The 27,300-nt window shown below is 43.5% G+C and overlaps 1 protein-coding gene across 5 annotated transcripts in view; it reads left to right on the forward strand.

The window, feature by feature from the left end:
• Nucleotides 1-27,300, forward strand: part of PAK5 (p21 (RAC1) activated kinase 5) — a 258,934-nt gene that overhangs the window by 102,009 nt on the left and 129,625 nt on the right. Inside the window, exon 1 of one of the 5 annotated variants that reach the window (XM_090051485.1) lies at nt 19,539-19,635. The exons of the other annotated variants lie outside the window; for them this stretch is intronic. The gene's annotated coding sequence lies outside the window, so the exon portion shown is untranslated. Of the gene's footprint in view, nt 1-19,538; nt 19,636-27,300 lie in introns of those variants that run through there. 5 annotated transcript variants of the gene reach the window in all.

Here is a 27,300-nt window from a genome sequence, read left to right on the forward strand (position 1 = left end):
CAATAGCCTCCTGCTTAGTCCCTTGGCAATGCAGATCTTGTGCTAAATGTAAAAGTATTTTCCATTGCTTGGATGACAGAAACAAGGATATTTGTAATGAACACAACCCTAGTCAGCCAAGTGCAGACACTGCTGTGCAGGTAAAATCTGTACATTAGAACTCATTCCATTTTAACTTCAGCTGGGATTGGTTAGAAGAGCGACACACTCGATCAAGTCTATCTTTGGGGTGGGAATTCCTCTGCCTTTAAGCCCAGATACAAAAACCACAGCTACAACATGTCTCTAATTTTCCTTTTGCCTTAGATACTAAGACAGATCCAGTTATGTCAACTGTGCCCCTTCAGGGTTATGCAGCTACAGCTCAGTGACACATGCAAATCATATTTATCTTTTTAATGCATTGTAAAAATATGTAGCTTTGTCAGCTTTAAGCAATGTGAAGTGAAGTGTAGTTTCTTGATTGGTTACTTCCCTACTCTGCTTGGCATAATGGAAGGAGGAATTGCACATCTCATATCCAGATTTATATTTACTCCACAATTCTTTCCTGCCCTGTCCTTGTCATTGCACTGCACTAATAATCCCCAGAGGAAGATCCATATCTTTCTAGTCCATTTATTTTTTTACCTGAAAAGGGGATCTAAAATAAAATCATGGAAAAATAGGACTGGAAGGGACCTTCAGAGTCCACACCCTTGCCCTAGGCAGGATCATCAGAGACAAGTGTTTGTTTAACCTGCTCTAGAAAACTTCTAAGCATGGACATGCTGCAGCCTGTCTAAGTAATCTGTTCCATTGCTTAACCAAACTCCTAGTGAAAAAGTTCTCCCTAATATCCAAAAAAAATTTCTCATGTTGTCATTTAAAACCATTACTTCTTGTTCTGCTCCATACAGCCATAGAGAACAGTCTAGCACCATCCTGTTCAAATCAAGGTGGATATTGTACACAAATGCTACATTAAAAAAATGAAATAATTGCAATAAAAGTCAACTAAAAATTAGAGGTGCACCAATACATTGGTCCAATATTGGATTGGTACCAATATAAAGAAAATTGGCTGTATCGGAAATCAGCCTGAAGTGGCTGATTATTTGGCAGCATGCAGGCAGCAAGGAGCACAGCCCAGCAGTGTGGAGAGCTGCATGTAGCTGGTAAGTCTGTTGTGATGGAAGGGGAAGAGGGAGAGAAGGGACGGGGGGGTGCAGATCAACACCCGCTGTGGGGAGGGAGAAGGGGTGGGGCAGGGGCATAATTACCAGCTGCACACAGCTGTATCGGAAATCAGATCAGTATCAGCTGATATGCCTCCATAAATATCAGCTATGGGTATTGGTCCCAAAATCTCTATCGGTGCACCCCTACTAAAATCATTCAAATTTATGTTAAAAACTTTTTCCCCAACAATTTTATTCTTTTCTTTTTTGGGGTTAAGAGGGAGGGAGTTGGGGGAGTGCATCTTATATGCAAGGAAATATGGCATGTGCTAGGCTTTCAGTTTTGGCTTCCCTGGGCAATAGCTACACCATGCTACAGGTGTGTTTGGACACCTCCCTGCCCAAGCACACCCATTTATTTGTGCCAAAACTGGAAATGAAGCTGTTCTGAGGCCATCCCATGTAGCTGCTTTCAAGCACACCGGAGTCAAGTCTGAAAAGCAGCCACATGAGGATGCCCCTGGAACAGTTCCTCTGCTGCCTTTCTGAGTGAGGCACATGTGAGCAGTGGGTGGGGTGTGTTTGGGAGTGTCCCTCTCTGCACATGCTGCAAGTGCAGATCTCTAAAATTTCTCCACCCTCTTGCATTCTCTACAGAGGTAATAAGAAGAATGTGACCACCACTTCTGAGGACTCAAAAATAGGCCTCCTAGCTAGAAAAGGCAACCTAAACATCATTTCCCTCCACCACCCCTAGACAGAAACAAGTCATTAACCTCACTACTTATTCTCGTAAAACAATCTACTTTATCTTCTACATGTATTTCCTTAATCTTTGGGTTTCTGGCAACCACCGTTTTTATAATTAAAGGCCCCTACTTACAAAAGGCTTTTTAAAACCTATTGACTTATTCCAGTTACTTGAATAACGTGCCTGTGGATTTTATCAAGTGTTGCTTAGGATGGTGGCCTAACAGAATTACACAAAGGATGCTATTTGCTTTACCTTGGTCTCCCTGTCAGTGTGGCCCACTGTTCCACAGCATGCAAGGAGTAAAGACAACACCCTTCTTAGATTTCCCTGGCACAACCCTACTGTGATGATGATACAGTATACCTGCCTTCATGAGGAGGATGACTTTTATCCAGACTGTGCAGCCTACTATGTGCAAGGCCTAACCATATTTCCAATGATGTCTAAGTCAAATTCATCCCTTTGTACAAGCCACAGAGAGTTGTTCCCATAGTTAAAGGTCTCAAAATGGACTCAGGAAACCTAGGTTTTTATGACCGAGGGAAAGAAACATAATCTCTAACTGTCTCAGTTCCTTATCTGTAAAATGAGGATTATCATACTTCCTTTCTTCTCCTGTACAGACTGGAAACATTTGTATACCATCTTCTACAATGGGAATTCATATTGATTGGGCTTACTTCATATTAAGCTTATCAGAATAATCTTCTTAGTAGCAGGGATGAATGTGGCCCCTTGCTTTCAATTAAACTAAATTCTGATACAGTTTGTTAGCAGATTTAAATCAGCATATTTGCTTGGTGAAGCTGAGAATTTGGCCTTGGGGTGTCTCTTTTCTACAATATTTCAAAAGCAAAAGGACCAAAAACGTACTAATGGTGTAACTCTCAAGGTATGATAATTTGTGTTATAAGCTAGAGCCTTCAGCCTCTTATTCCATCACAACCTGAATGAGGACAATATCAACTGAGACCTCCTTCAGAGAGAGAGAGAGAGAATCTGTTCTCACTAAGTATGTCGGGTATTTGTCCTCTGTGTAAAATGCATCCCTGTTGTTGAATTCTTCATTATCAGTCAAAAGATCCTGATATATGGTGGGACGTACCGAGTCTGGATGAGCTGTAAGTATATGGCATCTGATCCTGCCATATGTAGAGCACCCTCAACACCCACTGGAATCTCCCTGGGAGCTTTGAACATTGGATTATGCACAAAGATTAGTGCAGGGATATGCCCCTGGGGGTTTGATAGCTGATCCCCCATTCTGAGAGAATAATTCGAGAAGGTATTCTGTGGTGGGCTTCTGTTAATGTCTCCTGTCAGAGTTGTTCCACTCTGTGTAAAATAGAATCATAGAAAATTAGGTTTGGAAGGGACCTCAGGAGGTTCTGCCCAAAGCAGGACTACCCCTAACTGGATCATTCCAGTCAAGGCTTTGTTGGGCCAGGTCTTATAAACCTCCAAGGAGGGAGATTCCACAACCTCTCTGGGTAACCTGTTCCAGTCTTTACCGCCTTCCTAGTGAGAGAGTTTTTCTCTAATATCCAACCTAAACTATATATAATAATTATATATTAATTGGGTGAGGGAAAAAAGAATAGCATTATAGTCCAGTGGTTAAGTGACACTTCTAGGAGATGGAAGACTAGTATTCCAGTCATTTCAGCAGTGACTATTTCTCTCACAAAGCAGGAGATATTGAGAGTATCGATCCCAAAATACCTTACAGCACAGTGGTTAGGGTGGTCTCTTAAGAGGTGTATGAATTGTCTTCAGATACTTGCTCTGAGGACGTAGAGGGACATAACAGTTGGACTGGTATTTAATGATACCAATATAGACTGCTCTGATGTAACCATTATGTATACCTGCTTTCGTACTAATACATGTGTAGCAAAACCATTGCAACTTTAATCCTGTTTTGTTCAGGGTTAGAGTTGCAGTGATTTAGCTAACTTGTATCATACAGGATTGTGAAAATGTAACAGTTATAGTATAACAGCCAATGCATCCAAGCAGGAGCTCCCCTCCTTTTTTAAAGCAGCTAAAAGGTATGTTCAATGAAAGCCTAGATCAGATAGTGAAGGGAGTTGAATCCAGCTCCCCAACAGCTTAGTGGCCTTAGGCTCTCCAGTACAAGGAAAGTGATGGCATCATGTCCTTCTCAGTGTTTTTGTCAATAGTGCCCAAGGGCTTGAAAATTTTAAGCCAGCCAAATCTGTTCCTGTTCCCTTAATTCCCTAATTTGCAAATGGCTTCAAGTCAGCAGAAACTATTTTTGGAGCAATATTTTTTTCCTATAGATTGATTATTCCTTTAAACCAATTAATCAAGTTATAATTGTCTAATCTTTTTTTTTGAAAAATCTTGTCAGAAAGATGAAACCTTCTCCTTAGTTAGAGTGTTTAGGTCCATGATTTTCAACCAGCACACTATGGCCCCTAGGGTGCCTTAAGATCTTTTAAGGGGTGCTGCAATATTTTACAGTGTTAGCATTGTTAGGAGTGCAAATGTGATTCGCAAGATAAACCCAGCGATTTTAAATAAGAATCCATCATGCTAAAAATATTCTGACCTGTTGTAGTCTTTCTGACTTCTTTGGAACAGAAGAATTGCTCTTATTATTTTTCTGTAGTCAAGAAACTAGGAAAAACTAAGAGCTGGCATTTTCTGAGGGGTGTCTTAAGTCTAATGAGAGGTGCCTTGACTCTAAGAAAGGCTGAGAACCACTGGTTTAGGTGTTCATTTCTCCCAGAATGCATTTTGGCAGAGTGTCACTCTCAGCTGAGTTTCATAACTTCTACAACCCTTAAGTTCTGAGAGGTGAGGAGAATACCCATCCCCCTAGCAGCTTTGCTCTCTAGTCTCAGACCTGGCTAAACACTAGAATTAGTGCTTGTTTCTCAAACTTCATTCTGCCTTCTTAAGAAAATTCTCTGTCCTCCAGCAACAAGTGCTTTCCTTCATGAAAAATGTAGGATGGGATAGAGCTGGCCCCAGAATCTTCCTCTATTGTTAAAGGGCTGCTTTAACTACTACCTTTTGCATTTCCCCTTTAGGTAAAGGAAAGGTATGACATCTAAACTTACATTAGGAAAGGTACAATGAATAGACTAACACAGCTACAATCTACACCTATTAACCCAGGATGCATTTACACTGGCAATTCCCATAGTGTTTTGCCATCATAGGGCTAATTTTAACAGAAACTCTTGACTAAAGGATGATTATAGCTTTTTAATTTAAATTTTCCCTATTCTTCAATACAAGCAGCAACTGAGTCAGATTCTGCTCATGTTTATATTACCATAAGGAAACAGCATCATGGCACAAAAGAATTTGGTCCAGCCCACTGAGCTGATTTACAGTTAATTTGATAGGTGTAGGTGTTTACAGAACTTGCTCCATTTCTAAGGTAGTTCCCCCACAATTTCTCTCACTGACAAGTGTGATTTATGCCCTGGGATTTATGGAGCTGAATGAAAGATTTTTAAAAAGGGAGCTATACAGGTTATTTATTACATTTGCAGATTTTTTTCCAAGCCAGGGGGAAAGTTGCAGAAAGACTGAATTGCCTCCTTGCTACCTGTTCACGTTATCTTGCCATACATCTGCTTTGATGGGGAAGCAAAGCCATGGGCTGGGGAGTTTAAAGAGGCCTCAGAGTTTATTTGTACTCATTAGAATTAGGCTTGTAAATCCCTTAAGCTCCTTTGCAAACTCCTCAAGACTGGAATAGTCTTGTGGTATATAAAGGGCTTTGTGGGGTAGGAGAGTGCAGGATGCTGGGCATCAGGAACCAAATTATGCCATCTTCGTGCCAGCAAAATTCCTATTCTTTAGTTCTGTATGATAAGCAAGCTGAGTGAGAGACTTCAGGGTATTTGTGGGCAGAACAGTTACGTGAAATGTTGGTAATATGGTCATTTGGCTCAGCCTGTGTCCAAGTGTGAAGCCACCATCTGAGTACACAGCTCTAGGCCTACACTCCCTGTTCTGAAGTCAGTAAGGAGTTTTGTCTCAGTCTGAGATTGAATTACTGTTGACTCAGTGTCACTACCGAGAAATGAATATCAGGTCAAGAGATCAGGTCATTATATAGTTCCTTTTAATGTTGCAGTCTTCCCTCAAAGCATGGGCAGTAGAGCTGTATGAAGAATGAATGTTCTGGTCAGTGCTCAAACCAGAATATTGGCTGGGTGGCAGGAGGGAAGGGGGAATTCATTTGGGCCAGCCTGAAATGAAAAGAGTTTCATTTTTACCTTACCAAAAAAAAAAAATGTGTTTTTTCCCTCCGTGGAAGCAGGGGAAGAATTATTATGTTTGGGGTTTTTACTTTTTTAATATTTTAAATTGAAATTATACCTCAATATTGAGCCTAAAAAAATGATTTTCAAGTGAAACATTTTCATATTTACAAAAAGTTTCAGTCTGCAAAACATTTCCAGTACTACTCATCTGCAAAAATGTTGACTTGCATAAGATTAGAGGTAGGGGTGCACCGATAAGAGATTTTGGGGGCCGATACCAATAGCTCATTTTTAAAGAGGCATATCGGCTGATACCGATCGATTTCCAATACAGGATGGAGAGCTGTGTGCAGCTGGTAAGTCTGTTGTAGTGGAAGTGAAGGAGGGAAGGGGCATGGAGGGGCAGATCAAGGCCCCCGTGGTGACAGAGAGAGTGGGGCTGGGGCAAGTGCTGCCCAGCTGGGGCGGTGTGGGTGGAGCGTGAGATGGAGTAGTGACTCATCTGGGGGGGGCAGCTCCCACTGCTGTGTGCACCCCTGGAGAGCATGTGCCCCGCAGATTTGCGTGGGGTGGGATGGCTGCTGCTGTGGGCTGGGGCTGGAGCTGCACCAGGCTCTTCCCAGGGGCGCTGGGTGGGACTGCTCTTAGGGCAGGCAGCAGCAGTGCTGGGAGGGGGGCTACGGGTATGCTGCAAAATAATAGTTATAAAAGCTTGGTTCCTGCTTAGAAATAAAGAAAACAGATTTATGGGTATGGTGCTAAATAATGTTCCTTTTTCTTTTTTCTGATTCATTAAGATACATAGAGTAGCCTTAGCTTGCAGAAAATCTTACCATGAAGACCACTTAACAGACCATTGAGTGGATAAAAAAGGGGGCTAACAGGAAAAGCATTATAGAAAGCAGACAGAGAGCACACAATTTAGTTTGTATGGCATTTTTCATGTTGCTATGGAAAGCTAAGAGTGGAACCAAAGATGGAGAACAAACATTTAAAACCATAACCATTTAGAAAGACAGAAGAAATATATACATTGACCTAAATGACTACTGGTGACTAAAGAATCTGAAGGGTAGCATATTTAAATCATAGCCATACCATAAACAATAGGGACACTTTTACACATGCTCGAGGGTTGGGGGAATGGCACTTTAATTAGAGTGGCCGTGAGAATCACTCTAATGAAAGTGCTGCGGTGTCTCATGTATCAGCATCCATGTGCTTCAAAATGGCAGTGCTTGAACTAAAGCTCATCATTACCATGCTCCAGCAGATTAATTGGAGTGGGCTCCGCACTCGTGTATAGGTACCTCAAGAGACAATACAAACAAAAAAGGAGTTGCATGATCAATCACAAAGCTACAAATTTCTTGAAAAAAATGTATTTAAAAAATAATGTAGATAGTTCCTTGTATGACCCATCCTCATTCTTTGACTGAAAGAACTCTAAACAACCACTCTTGCTGGTCAGATGTTATGAGCTTCTGCCAACATAGTGTTACAGAAGGTTATCTTCCTCCATACAAACTGTTGCATTTAACGAATTCAGTATGAATGATAGGCATTGTTATTCCTTGCACTACAATCCACTCTGATTGCAAGAGCTGAGAGCAAGCTGACCTTAATATTTTTTTGTTTTGTTGCAAATCATTACAAAACATCTGCTATACTAACCTTTAAACTTTTTCCTCCTCCTCTAACTCCAAAACTAGAAAATCCTTTAAAAAAATGGATTAACTTTAAAGGAGATGGCTGGATTGACCCCTCAAAAAGTCTTTCTTGAAAAAAAATTGTAAAGAAAAAAGAAAAAACTTATTTCAGCATTCAAGCAGGTCACTTACCTGCAATGATTGATTAAGCCAGAGTTTGTCAGACTTTTGAAAGCTGATTCTGCAGAGAGATGAATCAAATCACACCTGCAATATAACCCTGCCATGTGTTGTTTAAGGAGTGTGTGCTGATTTATAGTCCTTCCATGCACCTGCAACTCATCCTCTTGCTGTTTACACACATGCATGGGCATATGTGTAACCACTCTAGGAAGTGCTTGCTCTTCCTAATCTGAAGGTTCTCAAATCTATCTCAACCACATATTGCCCAAGGCATTTCCACACATGTCCAGTGAATGACACTTTCTCCCTGAAGGAGTAAAATGTGATTACCCAAGGAAAGGGTGGGGAGAGAGAGAGGAGAGAAGGTTGCAAAAGCCTGGGTGAAATGATCAAGGGGAGGAAAAGGGTCCTCCAAAGTGGATATTGAAGGCGGCACAATCAGAAAAGTCCAGGATGGCAGCTTGAAAGCCAAGGAAAAGCAGGATATCAAGGAGTATGAGGATGGAGCATAGGCTCAGAGTTATAGTGGGAAGAATTCATTTGATATTTATTTAAGAGATCAGTGAGGGTCCAAGCCAGATTAGAGGAGCAGAAATTGGTCACAGATAGCCCAAGCTGTGAGTTTTCAGGCCACTGGAAAGGTTAGAAATAGAGATCAAAGTTAAAAGCCACATTCCCACTAAGGATGAAGAGAGGATGTATTACAGGAAGGAGCAAGGAGACATGGAGACAGTGTCAGTCTTGTTCCATTTGAAAAGGTCAGTGAGAACTAGAAGAGAGTGTAGGTAACATGGATTTTGATAGAGCATCCAAGGTGCTAACTGGGTACCTGAAGCCACAGAAATCAATGCAAGTGGATGCCTGAAGGAGTAGAGAAGTGAAATTCTGGAATGGCTCTCTAAGAAGACAGTTATGCCAAGGAACTTAAACTGTTTCAGGGTGGAGCTTCATAAGTTCATGGAGGGAACTATACAATAATGTAGGGTTGACCTCAGAGTCAGAAAGTAAAGCTTGTGATATAAGGCTGTGTTCAATTTGTTGGTATTCTGTGTCTGGTGGATGCAAATAAGGAAAGTTGAGCTGGGTAGTTATGATGGTCCTGTCTAGATTTTCTTTCCTTGTTCATCATTTTCTTTCAGCTGTGATGGCTACAACACTTACTGTACCATGCTAAATTATTATAATTAGGTTGCATTTAATCAAATGATTTCAGGTATATGTTTGTCTGTAGGGGTTAGGAAGATTGTTTCCCCCCTTGAATGCCTCATTTGGATTCTGGTTTTTTTTTCCCCCACCTTCTTCTGAAGTACTAGAGATTAGCTACATCTTAAATATAGTAGGTAGTACAGGGTTTGGTGATGCTCCTAGTGGTACAGAGAAACTTCTTAGGTGTATTAGGTCTTGCTAACATACTCAGCATTCAACAGATAGCAGGTTTGGGCTCAGGCAGGGTCCCTCTAAGTCGTATTCTTAGATTGTTGAGACTGAAAATCTTTCCTCTCTAGTATTGAATGGGGCCTGCTTTGTAGGCTTATCACCTGGGCATATTTTACCTAACACATTTCCTGCCATATCAGGGATCTAAGGTATTGGGGGCACCCTTGATCTCTTTCTGTGGCATTTTGTTGTTTTTGAGGATTGGGTGTTTTGTACTACAGATTCTAAGTGTTTACAGGATGTTGCAGGGTCCTTTGTGGCTTGTGCCTTTGTTGGGATGGAGTAAATGTCTTGTAGACCCTTTAGTACTTCACATCTACTACATTGTTGCCGGCAATTTCAGGGGACCAGAATTTATGACCCAGGTGGTCCCTTCTGGTCCTATGTTCCTGTGTTTGTAATTTACAAAGTAAAACAGGCATACAATATCTTAACTCTCTCCTGTGAAATAATTGCAAAGAAAGAAGATACCAAAAAGTTATGTGCACAAACTCTTCAGTTCTGGAATATAGCTCAAATGATACACACACAGACACACACAGACACTTTTTCTCCTCACAATGCAATGTCTTTGCTCTGATTATTACCAAGGTAGCAAACCATTTGCCTCAGTAAATGCAATACATGTCAATAACAGTGGAATGCTATTATCAAGGGGAAAAAAAATCTTCAAAAGAGAAAATATATTTTCTTGTGGTTCTTGTAACGGAGTTTAGTAGCCCATTTCAAATCCCTGAGTGCTGATTTGTTCTGTGTTGCATGTAACTTGCCTTTTCCTATAAATAAGAAACTAGCTCTTAATTGATTGATATCTGAATAATGTTTTATGTGTTTAATATGATTAGTCTCTCCCAATATAAACATGAAATTGCCATTTTAGATTACTAAATAATGCATATATATTCATTAACTGAGACTTTACTTACCAGTATTTACTTGGTGGGTTTTCAAGTAAAAAATGTCACATGCTTTTTCCTCTCCCCGCCCTTTATGAGGCGTGTACATATGGAACTTTTACTACTAGTTCCCAACACACAGCCTGCAGTTCAGCCTTTGTTAGGGTTTACAATATGTTGATTAAGGGAAGCATTTAAAAATTGCTTAGTTTTTACTTTCCTTGTTGAGACTGGTAGTTCTGGCAGCAAATGAGAGAGCAGAGAACAATCGTGTCAAGTGATTGTTGTTGCAAACATTGATTCTCAGTGAGAACGTGTCTCCGTTGGGCCTCATTTTGAGTGATGGATCTGCTTCTGCTAGAACACTATTTGTGGTGGGTTAGCAGGCTCTCACTGCATATAGAAAGGAGGCAAGCATTTTTTGTTTATTAGCTCAATTATACGTAACTGTTTTGCCAGGCACCAGTCGACAGCAAAGAGGTCTGGGTTCACGTTTTGGGGTACCCCATAAATTATACCAGTGGCTCAAGCCCCCACCCAGAAATCTGGGGACACCAAATTTACTGGAGCGTCCCATAGAAACAAAAGCCCTTCCTTGCAAGCAGTATAAAGACAAACCCCCAAATTTATTACAGAGAATAAAAACAAAAAACCAAAAGAAAACATTAAATGTAATTTTAAAACACTATTAACTACAAAACAAATTCTGTAGGTGGCACACTCTTGGGGGAGACTTAACCCATAGTGAGGCAGTTTGGGACTTCAAGCTCCCCAACAGGTAGTTCCAGGGACCTGCACCCCTATTCCTGCCCTTCAGCAATGAGCTCCAGAGGGGGACCCACACTGGGGAGTCCTGAGCTGGTCCTTGGTTTCACTGCACCATGACAAGCAGGGGAGACCCCCCATGGTGAGCAGTTTTTCTGGCTCCCAATTCAGCTATGCAGCTCCCAGCAGCCCCAAGAGAAAGAGAGAGAAACTGTAGTAGAGTTGTTCTTATATACCTGGTGGGACATCACTTAACGCTTGCCCAATTAGGGAGTGCCACACTTCAGCCTCTCTCTTGCTCAATCTGCCTGGAGAATCTTCTGCTTCCTCTAACCTAAAGGCCAAAGGATTTTACATATTTTGCCCAGATAGTCCTCAGCTTTCCATGTGCAGAGCACATGGCCAAAACAACAGAGCCAGTTTTGCCCAGTTAAAAACATACATACAAAACCCCCACACGATACAACAACCAAAAGCACACACTTTGCCATACTCAACCCAAGTGTGTGCGGGTGTTACATATATATTCTCATGACCATATGATACTAGTTGGCCTTTGACTACATGTGAAGTACTGCATGCACCAGGTGTGGCACATCATTGATCTGTTTGATATTTTTTCAGTTACCTATTCTCAATAGCCCCTCAAAGACATTGTGTGAAAAGTTTTATAAAACTAAATATGGAATTTACTTAAATAAATGGCTACCTGTACAACAAATAGGTTATGTATTTGCTGTAAATTTACGCACAGAAATAGGGATTTTTTTTCTCCTGATCTGAATGTAACTAGAAAACAAGGGAAAGTATGCCACTTTTTGATGATTTTGTGGGGAGTTCTAGGTCAAAGTTATATATTTCTAGGCCCCCAATTATCTCCAAAGAAAGAGATGGGGAGTGGAGCAAGATACAAAGAAAGAGGCTAAAAATGGTTGAGCCGCTGGCATGAAATGGCCTTTACCACAATGGTGGAGCTGATTTGGAGGCTTGGGAATATACCGAATACTCTGCAACCCTTGTGAAGCTGAAGTGGATGTAGAATTTAAAGATATGTATCAGGCAACGTACATGATACTGCTGGATTATTGCAATATTGTACTTGACTCTTGCAACTACTGCATGGGCTTAAAGAAAAGCAAAATTTGCCTGTGGGCATTTAATAAAGGCCTCCTTTGTAATGCTCACATGCAGGAGGTCTGGCCAGTAAGTCCTATTCTAAATAAGAAGCAGGCAGTCTACAGGGTAACATACACATTACTTCATTCTTCTAAAATTGTCATATTACTTATCTTTCTCTACAAACTGAGTCAGTATATTGAATTGATTGAATTTTAAATAGTGCTGTGTACCATTGAGATCCCCTTGACAGTTATATATCCTGACTTTCCTCTGCCTGTCAGGTAACTCTCATTGACTGCTGTGTGAGTTATTCAGATTATATCTGATTTGTGGGAGAACTGAGCCCTCAGGTTTTACAATGCCCCGAGATTCAGTTATACTTGAGAATAATAAACATATGGGAGGAAATTATATTTATTATTTTGGTTTGAAGCCTTCTTTCAGCCGATACATAATAATGAGGAATAGTAGATATAATAATACAGTTCATTACCTCCAGTGGAGACATCAGAAGAGGTAGGTTTTGCATATTTATTTGAATGGTCATATAGGTCCTATTGCTGCTTTCAGTATGAAGGAGCTTGAAGTAATTTAAAAAAAATATCTAAATATTGTCAGTGCTGTTAAGCACAGGCCAATCTAGCATACACAGCTACAAAAGTCAGCTGATTTCACAGGCTGTAACTGAAGACAGAATCTAGCCCTCATGTATTGAGGCTTTGTAAATTATTGGGGGCTGACAAACTGGCAACTCAAGATGTGCATGTAACTGATGCTGAGGTATGTGCCTAGCACTGCTTACTGGTAAACAATCAATGATCATCTTGGAAAGGAAAGTTTCTGTGCATGAACTTCCCATTCCTTTTAACAGCAGCAGGCTGATCCCACTCAACCTCATGGCTTGGGACAGAAGTTACATACACACTGGTTTAAGTGATCAGAAATTGGTTTAAACCTGTAACAGAACACAAGTTCAGTGCATATAAACCAGTTTCAAAATGGCTGAAACTGGTTTAAGATAAACCTGGTTGAATGTAGTATCAGACTTAACTGATTTGGGTCAAACTGGTTTATGAAGCTTCTGTCCCAGACCCCTTCCTGGTTCCAATTAAATCAGTCCCCCAGCATGCTTTGCATCCCAGGGGTGGGCTGAGCTGTCTATTCCAGAAAGCAGGGCTGGCTCTGGCCCTCTGTTCCCTAGCTAGAGCAGTGAGGGCTGGCTTACTGCCCCCTCCCCCTGCAAACCCTGGCTGGTGTCTGGGACCAGGGACCAGGGACAAGGGTTAGACTCACCTACCCCTGAGTACAGAGCTACCCTGCCTTGCCGGCTTACTTAGTGCTGGCTGCAACTGTGGACTACAGATCCCAGAGGCACCTGGAAGCAGGAAGAGAAAGTGATGACCAAACCTGCAGAGAGCTGCTCTTGTGATGGTGGGTTGCAAATCCCAGAGACGGGTGTGGGGGAGCAGGAAGAGGAAACAAACATACTGCCTATGCTGGCTATGTGCCAGAGAGTCATGCTCTAACACAGGGGCAGGCAATTATTTTGGGCAGAGGGAAACTTACTGAGTTTTGGCAAACCATCATGGGCTGCATGACAGGCAGCCCAGGGCAGATAAGTATTAATTTTCTAATTTTTTAAGGGCCCCGCAGGCCGGATAGAATGGCCTGGCAGGCTGCATCTGGCCCCCGGGCCACATTTTGCCCACCCCTGCTCTAATATCACCCATCTTCTGGCTTGAGCCACTACAGGCATGAGGCTGCATTTTCTGAATCAAAAGTGAATGTCTGTTCATTTGCTTATTGGTTCAATCTTTGCAGCTTAGACTAACCTGCCCAATACTGAATCTGTTCAGCCTTGGGCTTTTTGCATGTCTGTACTTAGCTCATATGACAATGCCAAGTCTATAAAGCACCAGTAGAACATTGGTTCTGCTGTACCTTAAAGGGAAGTCCACAGAGAGGCAAAGGAGTATTTCCCATCTTTTTGCAGGGTGCAGATCACACAGCTTAGTGCACAGTAACAGTTATGCTTGTTCCTAGTAATGGATAAACAGAAGAGCTGCAGTAGAGATCTGGGAATAATCATGCCTTACAACAGTCCTGAAACAAACCTTCCCAGCTCTCTCTAACAGCCTTTTTAACATGGGGAATGCTGCTGGTTGTTAATCTCTTGCACAGAAATCAGCAGTGGGTATTATATTAAAGCATTAGGAGAGCCAGATTCTTAATGTTTAAAAACTGGCCGTTGACCAGACGCTAATTTATACTGTTTTGATTATATGCCTCTACATTTAAGGGATGATGGCGAACACTGTTCAGAGACTCTGATCCAGCAAGGGGATATAAGCATGTGCTTAAAGTTAAACACAAGCTTAAGTGCTTTTCTAGGTCAAGGATTTGATGGACCAGAGTGAATTCTGTCTGCAGCATTAACACTGCTGCACAGAAAATGAGAATCAGACATTAAAGATTGTTAGCCAGTAAAGAGCTGCTGATGCTGCTGAGACAAATCACCATAGGTTATAGGAGCACTGGTCATGGACCTATCATGAAAGGTTCCATACAAATACAGAACAATCTGGAAAAACCTTCAGATGAATAATCTTTCTGCACACATATGATCCAATTGACTTTTTGTGTGTATAGAGTTACAGGAACACAGATTCAACACTTTAGAGCTTACAAACGGTAATAGTGCTTGGTAGTGATTCATGTCTCTCTTTCCCTTAGTTCACAATTTGGGCATAGATTTACCAGTTTGGGGTTATTTGAAGCGAAAGGCAAAATTGGATATTTTTCCACTCCATGATCGTTCTAAGAAGGGGGTGAAATGTCTTTGTCATTCTTTAGCTCCTTGTATTTTATCTTCTAGCCTTCTATCATCAGCTAAATTCAGTAATTCTCCAGCTGTTGGTTAACTGGTGTGAGGTACATGCACGTTTCTGGCCTGACAAATTTGGGACTAATGGTAAAAAGGTGGCTTGGTTTACTGGTTGTCACAATAAGAACCAGATGTCATATCTCCTGGCAAAAATTGTACAGGCTACTACCACATTTTAGAGATGTCATCTGACATCTCTTTAATAAAGCTCTGAAGTAGATTATCAGGAAACAGAAAATGTGTGAAGTTCTCTAGAAATTATCCTCTGCCAATACAAAATGGGTTTGGGCTGCCAGAACCCAGGGGACACATTCTTGGATAGCTACCGCATCCTATAGTTTTTCTGCCACAGTGACAATATAACTTCAGAAGTATTCACTGTTCTTTTTCATCTTTGTTCATCCCCAGTTGAGATAATGGTATCACTGCACAGACTGATTGATAATCTCAGTCATGGAGTGTTTGTGTACTTTGAGAGGCGGTGTAAAATGGTCATCCTTCTACAGATTGCAGGGCTTTCGAGTCGGCAGGATATTCACAGACTTTCAAAGTGAAGATAGCCTGTCGCATATGATTAGTATGGCCGTTGCCCCCCATGAGGTGAAGCCAGACCAGGTTGCCTTGTGCCTCATCTGCTTATAAACTTTTGGAGGATCCCAGGACTCATGACAAGAACATCCAGTTCCAGTCATGAGTGGGGGCTAGTTAGCAGATGGATCCTTGGCAGGGGAAGGGGCAGGGGCAGTATCTGGAGTACACGCACATACCGAGTAGTGCTGAGCTGTGGGGTCAATATGGCTTGAAATGCCGTTGACTCTGGGATCCAAGCCAATATACTATGTCAGTGGTTGTCAACCGAGGGTATGTGTAGCTCTAGGGGTACTTAAAAAGGTCATAGTGGGGGGGGGGTGGGGGGGAGGACTCCTGCCGCTGCATGCACCCTGGCAGAGATGGTTGCCATTGCATGCTGGGCTTTGTGTGCTGTTGGAGCTGCCCTGGGAGTAGTGTGATACCACGTGTCTGTCGCTGTCGGGCTGCACTGGAACATACTTGGTGTCCTGAGCCCTTTGTCTTTGGCCTAATATCATGCATCATTTTGTACTCTCTGTAAGTGGGTACAAAGTGCTGCTCAAAAAAGTGTGTTCAGGGAGTATCTGTGCTAAAATGTGCATTAGTTTCAAAAAAGGTAAATTGTATCAATTCTGGATGAACTAAGTCTATGGGTACCATATGCGAATTGCTACAACTATGTTTATTTCAAGGTCAAATTTTTCAAATTTATTCCTGACTTCCATCTGCTCAGGGAGAGCAAGGGCTGCAGGAAGAAGTTGGAGGAGGGAAAGTCAGAGGGCAAAGGGCCTTCCTGACCCCAGGTTTATTTTCCCTGCTGTAGCAGTGGGAGATTGACAAATCTCCAATAATTAGAATTTATACCTGGAAAATTATATCAAATTTATTAATTTACCATATATAAACTCTAATTATTGGGGAGTCATCTTATAATCAGAGTTGTCTTGTACTCTGTGAATGTGGGAAGAGCAATGAATGTCATATACCTTGACTTTAGCAAGGCCTTTGTTACAGTTTTCCACTACATTCTTGCCAGCAGGCTAACGAAGTATAGACAGATAGAAGACTGGATGGATCATCGGGCTGAACGGGTAGTGATCAATGGCTCAATGTCTAGTTGGCAGCTGGTATCAAGTGGAGTCACCCAGGGGTCAGTTTTGGGGCTGGTTTTGTTCGGTGTCTTCATCAGTGACCTGGAAGGTGGGATGGAGTGCACCCTCAGCAAGTTTGCAATTGAGACCAAACCAAGGGGAGTAGTAGATAGACTGGAAGATAGGGCTAGGATTCAGAAAGTTCTCGACAAATTGAAGGATAGGACCGAAAGAAATCTTATGAGGTTCAGCAAGGTGAAGTGTGAAGTCCTGCACTTAGGTCAGAACAATCCCATGCAGGATTGCGGACCAACTGGCTAAGCATCAGCTTTGCAGAAAAGGACCTGGGGGTTACAGTGGATAATAAGCTGAAGATAAGCCAGCAGTGTGCCCTTGTAGCAAAGAAGGCTAATGGCATACTGAGCTGCAGAAGCATTGCCAGCAAATCGAGAGAAGTGATTCTTCCCCTCTATTTGGCACTGATGAGACCACATCTGGAGTGTGTCCAGTTTTGGGCCCCCCACTACAGAAAGGACATAGACAAAATTGGAGAGAGTCCAGCAGTGAGGGGCAACAAAAATGGTTAGGGGGCTAAGGCACATCACTTCTGAGGAGAGGCCAAAGAAACTGGGCTTATTTAGTCTGGAGAACAGAAGACTGACGGGGGGGTGGATTTTATAGCCGCCTTCAGCTACCTGAAGAGTAGTTCCAAAGAGGATGGAGCTAAACTGTTCTCGGTAGTGGCAGGTGACAGGTCAAGGATCAATGATCTCATGTTGTAGTAAGGGAAGTTTAGGTTATATATTAGAAAATAAAATGTTCTCCCAAGGAGGGTAGTAAAGCACTGCAACAGATTACCCAGACCCTTGGTAGAATCTCCATCCTTGAAGGTTTTAAAGATCTGGTTAGACAGAGCCATGGCTGGGATGATCTAGTTGTGGTTGGTCTTGCTTTGAGCAGGGTTTAAACTAGATGACCTCCTGAGGTCCCTTTCAACCCTCATTTTCCATTGTTCTAAATACAGTATTTTTGGTACCACACATTGACCTTTTTTTTTTTTTTTGCTTTGAATCAACATTTACTTCATTAATTTGTCTACAGCTAAGGGGAAATAAACCCTTAAAGGAAATAGAATTTCATGTTGAACAAAATGGGCTTCATTTCAAGTTGAACAAAACAAAGTTTTGTTTTCTTTCCTGAGAGAAAAAAAAACAAAACAAAATTCCATTGGGGCTGAACTGCAATTTCTTTTTTAGTCATCTATGCTTTTTAGCTTGGTCAACAAACTAGAAAAAAAATCTATTCATACAATATGTACCCACACACATAGTTGTGTGCAGAGGTGTAGCAGAGCAGCTTTATGCCCAGGGAAGTGCCAGCTGGTACAATGCTGAATGTAGTCATCTGCTGCTGTGGCTATTTTAGTGTCCCCCACACAAATGTGGTACCCAGAGCTTAGTTATATTACTGGTTGTGTGCACTTGTTTCTTGTTACATTCAGTTTCCTTATCCAATTCCATTTATAATAACTTTAAGATAAAACAGATTTTGTGTCTAAATCTGGGAGTGTCCTTCAAATGCTTTTCTGTTGAAGTTACACTAGAAAGTAGAAAAGTCTATGAGAAGCAGAGTAATTTTGAGGGGTAGAGAGAAGATAGAGAGCAAGATGGTTTAAGTCTTGTTCCTGGCTATAATACTTATACATTGTGTCATCGCCAACACATCTTTAGTCCTCTGTTCTATTTCCCACCCTTTGTTTTTCTTCTCATTTTGGCTGGTATGGGTATGCACACTTTACTGCGGGGAAAAGGGAGCAAAGCTTTGCTGCATGTAAGATAACCCTGCAATAATTACTTGTATACAGTCTCTTACTTTGTGATAAGAGAAGGCTAAACTATGGAGACTTACCCTTCTTTCACTGAGCTATTCTGCTTTGGTTTTGCTTTCACTTACTGGGGGAAGACACAAATGGGACAGGTACATAAAGCAGCTTTTACTCTGTGGGAAGTTTTGCATATGACTATGTCCTAAGTGTTCAGGGGTAGCATCCCCTGCTATATTTACTTAAGGGGCAGCTGTGATTGATTAGTTTCTCCGGACCTACAAAAACAGGGAAAGTTGAAATTATGTAGAACACTTGAAAGCTACGCTTTGAAAATGCTTACTGTATTCTCATCTTTTACCTCCATCTGCCTCTAACTGGAAATCCTGAAAAATCGTTCATGTCAGGCTACTTTGCTGTCAGTCTCCCTCAGTTATTTTATACTGGTGTTTTGGTAGGTAATTGTTTCTGAAAGACCTATGTATTTTCCTCTTCCACCAGGCAAAGTTAATGAACCTAAAAGCAAATATGTAAATTGAGAACACATACTGGGTGATAAGTCCTGGTTATGTTCCTTCAGTCCACTAGCTTTGAAACAATGGGTGGGACCTTCCTTGAGTAGGGTTCTAGTCTTGATCAGCAAGGAATAAGAATCAACATTAAAGCTTTGTTGTAATGAGGGTTGTGTTTTCTCTGCTGAAATGTTCTTTCCCAGCTTAATCTCTTTGTGGGGTCGGGGGGAAGGAAGACACCAGTAGTGTCAATGATAAATTTGTATCATTCTGCTTTGTGCTGAACTATGTTGTGGAGGAACAGCCAAGGTCTTTACAAGGAGGAAAAGGAGCTCTCAGTGACTTCATTTTGCAAATGAACTTTTGCTGTTGCTGTTCTCTTTGCTTTCTGAACAGTTTTTGCCCTTCCCTACATGGTACAAGATTTGAAGGTTCTGAATATGCTTATTTGATCCTTTGACCATTGAGTAGTGAGATCCAGATATTCAGAACATGGCTATCCCCAAGACAGCTTCCCAGCTAGAATTAGAGTCTATTCAAGAGGTAAGTAAAGCTTTACTGTTTTGGTACTCTTGTGCCTATAGCTTCTTTTCTTGAACCATATTCTCTTCCATTCTGTTCTACTTCTACAATGAGAATTCTATAAGTATTGGCCATTCTTCACCAATTTACATAGTTATTATAGACAAATGTGTTTGGGATCTTCCTCCAGGAAAAATTAGCCATACATTTGTATAGTAGGATCTGAATTCTTCCAAGGGCCAAGATGGGGGGGGGGGGATTGTGGCCAGAGTGATACAGAGACAATTTTGCCTGTCTTTTACGAATTGTTTACAAAGATTCCTCAGAGTCATTCTCAACCAAAGAGACCATAGGTACCTAGGCATCCCCAAATCTGTAATTGGCTCATTCCCAGGACTTCCAGAATGGGATACCGCTAGTTTGTTCAGTCATGAAGATTATCTCCTTCTGGGGATGATATGACAGTTTTCTGCAGTTTCTCTATTTCCAAGCTGTATCCATTTAGAAATGTGGCTGTTTCACATCTCCTCTTGGTATTTATAAATCTGTTTTCCTTGTGATCATCTCCTCTGTTCAAGGGGTCAACAAATTGACTCTGGTGTTGCAAATTCTGTTTCTTGTTGTTTTGTTTTGCTTTGTTTTTGGCAGGCCAAAGGCATCCCTTTGTGCCATTCTAGACAAATCGAATTGTACTGTTCAGGCAGAACATGCCATTCACAAAGGCAGAATAATATTAGGTAGGCAAGATGTTTTGTGACTATGGATTGTACAAGTGCCTCTTGTACATGGACCATTCTGCTCAAAATAGCAATGCAGACTGTCACAGGGGCACTTGGGTGCCCTGTTCCTAGGAAGGAAAAAGGGCAGCTGCCACTCTTTAGGGCAGCCCAGGTGTCGGTTGCTGGGGCAACCGCAGCTGGTCACCTGACCAGAAGGGGCAGGGCTGGGCCTTTATAAACAGCCCAGGCCAAAGCCTAGCAGCAGTTCCCTTCTGGCAGCCTGAGGTGCAGGAGCTCCGCAAGAGAACCAAGCTCAGCAGAGACGAGCGCGGTGCAGCCTGAGCACCCGAGGGGCTGCATCATGGCAAGGGTGGTGAGAACCCTGACAGGGAGGCCTTTGCAAGAGAGCCAGGTGGGCCTAGATCCTATGTTATAGCCAGGAGGCTTGTTGTTGTGTTACAGCCGATTGGCTTAAGGTTCTGTTTAGTTATTGTTAAACCGGAGGACTGGGTGAGGCTATAGGGGTGGAGGAGGCTTCATCAGGAGCTCCCCAGGGAGGTGGGGTGCTCCCAGTGCCAGAGGGGGTGCTGTATTGCGGGGCGTCTAGACCCCGGCCCCAGAAGGGGCAAACAGATTGAGGAGCCCGAGGTGGGCACGTTTAGTAAGAGGAAGCCCAGCATGGGTGTAGGTAGAAGCCCTAGTGGGGCAGGACCCAGAGAAAGGGGTCTCGGGGGCCAGGTAAGGCTAGGGCCGCCTGAGCCCCCAATTAGGAAGAGTCCCCAAGGGGCTCCACAGTGGTGGGGACCCCAGTGCCCGCAAAGGCACTGTAGTGGGGGTGTGCTACACCAGCCCTGACAAGGTGCACAGCGCCAGCGAGGGCACAGTAGTTCAGGGTGCAATACCCCAGCCCTGAGAAGGGGCAAAGAGGAATTTGGGGGCCAGGCACGGCTAAGGCCACCTGAGCCCCACTTGCAAGGAGCACCAGCAAGCAGCCCAAGGGGCTTGTGTTAGGCCCAAGTGAGGGGCACACAGGAAGAGAAGCCCAGGGTAGGGTGCTACTATAGAGATGAGCCCAGAGGGGCGAGCCTGCGATTATAGAGAGCCCAGAGAGGGCGAGTGCGTGGGGGGACAGGCCCCAGCAGGGGCACCGTCTGTACATGGAGAGGCCCCAGGAGGGGCGAGTATATTGTGCAGACCCCAGGAGGGGACGGATATAGCTAGTAGGCCCGAGAGGGCTAGCGGATAAAGGGGCGCCGGTTGCGTTACAAGCCCAGGGGCGCCGGTGAAGGGGCGCCGGTTGCGTTACAAGCCCAGGGGCGCCGGTGAAGGGGCGCCGGTTGCATGACAAGCCCGGGGGCATCAGTGAAGGGTGCATACAGGAAACTGACCAGATAATGTCCGGTACATCTGCGAGGCTTGGGGCGTGCTAAAGGGGAGGTTGGAGGCACACATAGCCCATAAGGCTGGGGTGCACCAGGTCACTCCCTACGGAACGGGAGACAGTATAAGCATAGCACGGTGTCCAGGGCAATAAGAGGCGGCCTCCCTTCTCGAACCATATAACAACAAGACGTGGCGGGTGAGTAAGAGGGTGCTGGACCGCCTACTTGGCATGGCAGGGGGCGCTAGAGAGAGATCACGGCTGCTCCTGTGCCCCGCTCCGTGACACATACTCCATGCTAATATGATCCATGGCAATTCTCAGGTGCATCAGTTCCAATGGTCTGGGATGAAAAGACTTGTCCATCTGATTTGAAGCTTGACAGAGACCAGAAACTCATTTTCATATATGTCACCACACAGACATAAAACAAGACCTTACAGTTGCTGTTGATCATTTAATAGTTGCTGCTAATCTTAGCTGAATTTGAATGACTTACGCAGAACTCAAAACATGACTAATTCCCAGTCCAGTTCAAGTTGTTTTAATGTCGTATCACGTTTGTTTGGTTTTTTTAGCTTTCAGTGGCTTAAAGGCCATAATCTAGAGAACAGTCCTTCAAAAGCAGTGGAATGAAAGGCTTAGAAAATGTTACCAATGGTTAACCCACAAATTAAATCAAGGACAAAGGAAATTCATCCCTTAAAAACTGTCATATAGAGATGAGATGTAAAAATTCAGAATATGAGTGATGGGGCTTGTTTTAGTCCTAACATACTGGTATTGAGAATTGTTTCCTTATGGGTGTTGATTATTGTAAATTGTCCTAATAGGAGGGGAATAAATGGGCATTACTTCGTACAAACTCAGTGTTCTGCACTGGTAAGCTTTTTGAATAGAAGGGTGAGCTCTAGCTTCAAGGAGGTCAATTATTATCTTCATGGAAACTAAATCTTGTTCAACAGTAGTTCAGTTCATAACAAGGAAATAAGGAAAATGACTTGGAGCAATGCAGAGTGAGGCAAAGACAAACAAATACCTAAGGAATAAAAGAGAAAATATAGTCTCAGCACATTCGGTTTACTGTAGAATATTCAAACATTTCTTTCAGTTACATTTTAAAGTAATACAGAACAAAATTGCAAATTAAAGTAATAAACATGCAGTGAAGATGCATGTATTATATTATGTATTAAATTAGAGATGTGTATAGGTTTTTTTGAATTTTGAAATATTAAATAAAATGATTTTGTAAGCCACCTTCAGCAAAGCACTTGCAGATTGGAAAGCATACAAGAATTGAACTCTGCCTGAAGAAGAATGCACTCCACTTGAAAGCTTATCCAAAATTACCCTGAGCATACAGCTTGTCCAATACAAGATAGCACCCACAAAAATCCTTGCTTGTATTCTATGTGATGGAATCCAAAGTAATAGTGCATTAGAAAGCATTCACTTATGCTAATCATTCACTGACAATATTTATGTATAAATATTATCTTAAGTGAGAGTGTACTGCAAAAGAGCTTGGAGATGAAAGGAGTTGCTGAAAGCCAACACCACCCACACAGTGCCGGAAAGTAAAATAAGAAATTCAATAAAAGAGACATTTCAAATTGTAAGGCTGACACTATATTTATATGTAAAAAGCATGCTCGTTTAAGTGTACACAGCATCCTGCACATGATATGGACCTGAGTTTCAAAGATCTCAGCTCATAAGAGACTGTTCCTAAAAAATATATTCTCTAAAAGAGATGACTAGAGATGAGAAGAAAGGCAGCAGCATCATCCCTGTTTTATGAATGAAGCAGAAAAAGCCAGATTCTAGGGTTGCACTGATAGAGATTTTTTTGGGCCGATACTGACAGCCATTTTTTAAGGAGCCACATCAGCCAATACCAGTCCGATTCTGATATGCAGCTGGGTGACTTAGAGACCAGTGTTAGGGTGGTAAGTCTGGTGTGGGGGGAGGGAAGGGACGTGGGGGCAGCAGATTGAGGCCCCTGTGGTAAGGGAGGGAGTGGGGCTAAGGCAGGCGTTGCTCAGCTGGGGTGGGGCATGGGACACAGCCATGAGTGGCTCGTCCAGCAGGTTGGGCAGTCCAAGCGGCTCCTGCCTTGCACGTAACCTGGGAGGGTGTGGGGCCTTACAACTAGGACAGAAAAAGCAGTGAGAAGGAAGAGGACCCATGCACTTTTTGCATCAGTGGCTTTTTAAGGGCTCAAACAGGGTTGAATAGAATCACACTTTGGTGCCTGAGCTACTTAGAGGATGAAGAGGTGGAATAGGATCTGGCCTTTGATGCCAAAGTTCCAAAGAGTGATTCCAATTGGTCTTGTGCCAGCAACCATAAAACTCATTGGGTCCTTTTCAGGGGCAGATCCAGGATTTCCCAAAGGGGGATGCAGCAATTGGCACTGCAGGGGTGGCTGCACCCCCTGGTCCCAGCCTCCTCTGCCCCCACCAGTGCAGGCAGACCAAACAAGTCCCTAAAGCAGGTGAAACAAGTCCCTAAAGCAAGTCCCATAAGTCCCTAAAGCAAGTCCCTTCCCTTTCCTGCTCAGAGGCATGTCCCCTTCTGTCCCAACTCCCTGCCTGCCACTGCTTTTTTTCCCCCCTGTTTGGGGGTGGGAAAGCTCCAGAACCAGCCAAGTTAACCAGGGCCTGGGCTCAGCTGAGGAGAAGACAGCAGCAACAGGGCAGCTGGAAAATAGTTCCTCCCACCATACTTGGACCTAGAGCTGGGTTGCTGCTGCTGGCTCAGTCCCCATCCATAGCCAAGGCCAGCTCCCACATATGGAGTAAGAATGGCTCTGATGCTTCCCTGCCCCTGGGACAGCAGGGAAAGGCAGGTAGGAAGAGGAGGGGAAAGGGTGGAGTGAGAAGAGGGTATGCTTTTAAGCAGGATGGGGAAAGAGGGAGGATTTTCACCTGCTTTAAGGAAGTTAAGAAGTCCCCACAGGTTATTATGTTATATGTGACAGGGGGAACTCTCCTGAGGCTGGGTCTCATGTCAGCCTGCCCACCTGCTTCTGCCGGGCAATCTGCCCAGTCTCGCCTGCCATGACTTTGTTGTGCAAACAGATGGTAAATACAGGAGACTGCCCATTACATGCCCTGACAGGGCACTGTCTGAGGCTCAACCTCCCCTACACCGCAGCCCGTGCCTTGCAGATGGCATCCAGGCTAATATTACTCCCGGTCTAAGACTGGAACAAACCGAGTCCAAAGTTGGGCTCCACACATGTGAACATTCACACCATCTTTCCTCTCACAGGAGGCCTCTTTCACTCCACCTCTCTCACCAGGGCCTCTGGCATACTGCCTGTTACTGGGCCACACTCCACTGCCTTGCTTCTCCTTGAGTGGCCCTTCTTGGGCCATGAGGCTTCACTACTTCCCTACTGGACTTGCCATGCAGGACCTTCAGTTCCCACACGTTCCCCTTCTCTACATGGCCTAGCCTTATGCCAAACCCTGGGCTAATCCTGCCCCAGGCCTCTCACCAGGCACAGCTTCTCACAGGGCTGGCTCTCGCACCATCTTTCAAGCTTACAGCCATTCAGCCCTACTCAGCATGCCCCTTGGGATGTCCTTCAGGCCTACTCCAATTTCAGCCCTACTCAGTCCCCTCAGGCCTTCAGTCCTTCAGGCCTACTTGCACTTCAGCCCTATTCTGTACAGGGCCTCCCAGTGCTCTCCATACTGCCCCCTCTGGGGTCTCCAGGGCCTCATATCCCTGCTGGCTACACATGGGCATACCTGGCCACCACTACTTCCCCAGCTGCTTCCAAAGCCCACCCAAAGATGGGGACTGGGGTTAAGGCACCCCTTCTCACCTCTCACCAGGGAGATAACTGGCCTGGCATTTCCTGGGGGACTCCCATACCACCAGGAGCCCTGCCAGGCCACCCTTCCCCAGCAGGGTACAGTTTTAGGTCATGCCTAGAACCAAGTACCTCCAGCTCCTACCTGCAAGATGTTTCATGCAGCAGTTCAGCTAGGCGATGTTCCTGCCTGGCTGCCAGTGGCAAACTGCCCTATTTATATAGGCAGCCAATGTTTTAAATAGCTGCCACAATCAAGCACCTGCCAGCTGCTTGACTCAACCCTTAAAGTGGCAGGCACTACCAGCACCCTGCCACAGTGTACTCCAATCCAAAGGAAGCGGCAGCGGGAATGGACAGCCACACCATTGCACCTTGCTCTGATCTGCCCCGGTGCTTTTATTTTAAACTGCAAAGTTCTTCAGGTATGTGCACTAGGACTTCAGGGCTTCTGCACATGCTCAAAAGTGTTCCCAGTGGTGCACTTAAGTGTACCACATTACCTGAGCTGCCTCGTGAATCAAATAGTTGACTTTCAGTAGTGAGTCAGAGTGGCGGTGATACGACAGACCTTGTATCCAACTACAGTCTGGTAAAAGCACTGCCTTTGAAACTGGAAGAACTGAGTTTTGGCCTTTCCCACATCTCTGTTTTCCCAGAAGAATGTCCTAATCACCCAGCCAACCAAGCAGAATAGGTGAGGTGAGGTCCTCTCCACGCTTCTGGCTGAAACAAGGCCACAGGAGTCAAGAGGAGAAAAAGCAAGTGAAGGATGACAATATAAACTAGTGGGTATGACGTTCCTTTGGATTCTAATCCTCATTGCCAGAACTAGGTTGGTGGGGAGAGTCATTTATTTGTTTTTAAGCCAAGACTCTTTAATGCAGGGGTTCTCAAGCAACCCTTTGGAAAATGCCAACTCTGATTTTTTACTATGTAAAAATAATAGAACAATTCTTCTGTCACAAAGAACTCAGAAGGATCACAGCAGGTCAGAATGTTTTTAGCACTGGATTCCTACTGAAAATCTCTGGGCTTATGTTGTGAATCATCTGTGATTCACAGGCACCGTGGTTGAGAATCATTGATCTAATGTACAGTGCCTACACACACACTTCTAGTATCAGGGACCAGAACCCCAAACTCCCCCAATCTCATAAGAGGGCTGAGACCACTAGGCAGCAGAGACAAGCTCTGTCTTGCTTGCTCACATCACTGATGATGATTTTTCCATTCAACAGGCACTAGTCAACCAATTTCTTTTTAACTAGCAGCAGGAGCTGGAACCTCTTGCCTCCTACGGGATTGTCCTTCTTGCTCAACCATAGAGACACGCTTTCTCTTTTGCTTGTTCACTTCCTTGGTTGTTCACTGGCATAGCATCAACCAGAAAAGTGAAGTAGCAAGTAGCTTCACCTCACCAATTCTGCAACCTTTGGTAGGGGGTAAATGTGCATTCATATCCTTTAAGATTGAAAAGGGGGATATGTCATCCAGGTTTCACACTTCCTGAGTGACTGCTTTAATTATTAGGTTATTAGTCAAAAAGTGAATGACATTGCCTCCACATGTCTTAACAAACCGTTCAAGGGCTATTATCAAAAGTGGAGTAGGCACTGAGAATTGCAAATGAACTGAGATGTCTAATAGACAGTATGAGTCAGATACATGCCATTGAGCATAGGGGGGAGGTCAGACAGATCCCTGTACTAAGCAATACTTGTTGACTACTTCTAGGTGCCTATGGACTTTTTAAA

The sequence above is a fragment of the Crocodylus siamensis genome, chromosome 1, assembly GCF_052110815.1.
Source record: "Crocodylus siamensis isolate JL-2025a chromosome 1, ASM5211081v1, whole genome shotgun sequence".
Classification (NCBI taxonomy): domain Eukaryota; kingdom Metazoa; phylum Chordata; order Crocodylia; family Crocodylidae; genus Crocodylus; species Crocodylus siamensis.